Genomic DNA, 3,509 nt, shown 5'->3' with positions numbered 1-3,509 from the left:
ATGGTTTAGGTTGTATTTTTTAGGTTTTGGTTTGGTTCCGGTTAAGTTATGGTTTTTGGTTTTTGGTTTATGAAATATTCTAACCGTTCAGTTATTTGTGAATTTGGGTTTAGCTATTTTAGTTTTTGGTTTTTACAGGGATGATCAAAGACGAAGCATCTTGCTTTGGTTAACAAGAATATACGAGATTTAAAACAAAAAATAATAGACTAGGAGTTACAAGAGCGAACGAGCTCGAACGCAGCGTTTTGGGCATGGTCTGCTTCTTCTATAAATTTTTCACCAGAATCTTTTTACTTGAAATGATGAAGCATATCGTCTACAAATGCATTGTCTTTTGAGACATACTCAGAACTTATTCCCAAAACTGAGGCTCTCAAGTAAATATGAATTCTGATTATTCTAGTAGAAAAGGTAGAGTTTCTCTTCTAAAAGATCATTAAGCATGCTAATGATTTGGTTCCTAAGAGGGAAATCAAAAGAAATGGATTTGACAATTTGATGAAACTCTGGGAAGCTTAGTAAGAGCATTGGTGATTCTCTGGTAGTGATTGTTAACACTGTTGTCTTCGTGGTGATTCTCAGCTACAAGACCAACCTTGACAGTTTCAAGACATTTCAAATTTCCCAAGAAATGCCTCATCTGTTTTCGCTCTCTACCAGTTCCTCCATACCCTGAAATGTTTAGCACCTTCACTTGACATGTCGATAAACAACATACTTTCTCCTCCTCCTCCATCTTCTTCTTTTTCTTAGCTATGCAAACACAGGCGTCCCCGCATTTATCTGTAACTTGGTGCACAAGACCCTAAAAAGCAAAAACTCAGGTATATAACAACAATCTAGCAATTAATCTACTGTGCAGGCCCGGGCTTGACCCAAAACTTACGACAAAAACGTATAGGGCCTATTATTTTTGTCGACCTATTTTCTTCAATGTCATTACTTATAATTATATCAATTTGATAATTTGTTATGTGGTATATAAACGATAAGAAAGGAAAGTTGTGGAACATCACTATAATACAAAAATAATTAAAATTTATATATTCTGTATTATTAAATATGAGTAGATTAAAAGGCAAAAAAAAAAGAAAAAAAAATTGTGACGACAACAAAAAAAGAAAATAACTGATTTTGAATAATTATTTTCTAGGTTAAACATTTTTTCTTCACAGACGAAAGAAACTTCTCAAAGTTGAAGCTGATAATGTCTTACCTACGGTCAACTATTTCATAAGAAAAGTTAAATAGTTTAACTATATTGTTGATCGAAAAAAATATAATCAAAAATCTTGATTACGAAAATTTGATAGATGATTTTGCAAGAAAAAATACAAGAAAATCTATATTTAAGAACTGATATTTTTTCTTACTTTTGAGGATATTGTATTTTTTTATTATAAACTTAAGTTTTTATCGATATATTTTTTATATATTATCTAGGAGCCTCGGTTTCGTATTTCCTATGGGACCAATCCTGGGTACTGCTACTGTGTATTTAATTTACCTTGATGACTAAAGTTTCCAGGTTGGGAGAGTTTTTGAGAAGAAGTGGCACCACTTGCATCCTCTTTCTTTGTCACTCTCAAAAGACAAAGTAAGGAGCTTGTGAAACACCGGCATCGATTTACAGCAAATGTCAAACACCTTAGATCAAAAAACAAAACCAAACATTAGATCTGAAACCAATCAATAAAAGAAGAAGAAAGCTGACCGACCTCAAGAAAATAAGGAGACAAGTGAAGAGTTTTAACGTTGCTTATCCCTTCAACCAGATTCGCAACATCAGGCAAACTATCTTCTCCATCACTATCACTATCACTATCATCATCAGCAGCATCATTATCATCTATATCAGCATCATCATCATCTATAACATCATCATGAACCTCTGCATTATGCTCCACACCAAAACAACTGCCATCTTCATCATAAACATCCTCATCCCAACCACCGTCACTAGAATCATCAATACCATCCTCCTCCACAGCTAAAACTCGCTCCCGTCTAAGATCCAGTCTAGCTTCAACAAATCAACATGATAATGTCCGGCCACGTAACCAGAATGGTCAAGGTAGACAAGACTCGGTGTCCGAAACACCTCACTAGCGGGAGGCTCCCAGTAATCACGAGAAGGGTAAGAGATGGACATTCTCTTAATAGAAGGACTCGACACTGCGATGGACTGATTCACAACCATCCAGCTACACTCCGAGGGAGAAGCATAGCGTATGAATAACTCCTCAAGCACAGGGCAGCCAGAGATGAGATACTCATACACCTCACAAGGCTCAAACCCAACCGAAACGAGAGAAAACGTTTAGAGGTTTGGGAAAAACACGCCGCCATTAGGAGGAGGAAGACCAGAAAGAAAAAAACCCATTAGATAACGTGAGCTTGACCAGCGTGTTGCTCGTGAAGGACTCTGTTTTCATACCGTGCAAACATGCGCTCTCCAAGTGAAGTTCCAAGAATCGCTCAAGGGCAGTGCGAATCCAAGTGTCCACTCTGGTTGTGTCGTGTCTGTGTGAACACAGCTGAGAGAAAATCTTTTGATGATTGAAGAGTTGGTTAAGAGAGCGAGCGTTGTGTCCACGAATGCAGAGAAGCCACGGGGATCGCCAATTGCGTCGCTCAAATCGAGGCTGTCTACAAGGGGGAGAAGATTCTTCCACCGTTTGGATAGAACCTGTGACACCCCGACCCAGCATAGCTGAAATGGTCGGCGATATCATGACATTTGTCTCCAGCCACAAGGCCGAAACAATGTGTCTTTAGGATCCCAGGACATCTTTGACAAAAACCCACCAATATGAGCTGAACCTGAAATGAAAAGGGAAGAAGGAGGGGTGAGCATTTCGACAAAAGCTCAGTGAGGGAAGCTCTTGGAGCCCCGAAATCAATCACCAATAATCATCACACTAGGAACTTGTTCAATTCATATTGGTTTGAGTCGAGACTGACCCTCTAGGTTAGGACTAGAGAGTCTTTCCTGGGCTCTGATACCACTTGTGACACCCCGACCCAGCATAGCTGAAATGGTAGGCGATATCATGACATTTGTCTCCAGCCAGAAGGCCGAAACAATGTGTCTTTAGGATCCGAGGACGTCTTTGACAAAAACCCACCAATATGAGCCGAACCTGAAATGAAAAGGGAAGAAGGAGGGGTGAGCATTTCGACAAAAGCTCAGTGAGGGAAGCTCTTGGAGCCCCGAAATCAATCACCAATAATCATCACACAACATAGCATAAGTATCTAACTTAAACATCCAGTAAGGCAAAAGCAATCAACAAGAAACGAGGATAAACCCCGGCGGTGCCAACAATGAGACCACGCCACCTAAATCGGTACCCGCGTTCCTCATGGTGTCGCGCGAGAACTTTCATGTTGTGTTGTCTCCACGACATCACGCTGTCTCACGCCTTCACGCAATCAAGTTACCGACATTGGTTCTCGCTTGATCCGCCACCATGTTCATACGTTCCACGTTGTCTCCACGACAT

The 3,509-nt window shown here is 39.9% G+C and overlaps 1 pseudogene; it reads right to left on the bottom strand.

Moving 5' to 3' along the window:
• Positions 1–469: 469 nt before the first annotated feature.
• LOC106338186 overlaps positions 470–3,509 on the bottom strand; it is a 4,106-nt pseudogene continuing 1,066 nt past the window's right edge.

This window comes from Brassica oleracea, chromosome C4 (assembly GCF_000695525.1).
Source record: "Brassica oleracea var. oleracea cultivar TO1000 chromosome C4, BOL, whole genome shotgun sequence".
In the NCBI taxonomy this organism is placed as follows: Eukaryota; Viridiplantae; Streptophyta; class Magnoliopsida; order Brassicales; family Brassicaceae; genus Brassica; species Brassica oleracea.
The sequence above is the reverse complement of the archived record's forward strand: the minus strand, read 5'-3'. Positions and strand labels throughout refer to the sequence as shown.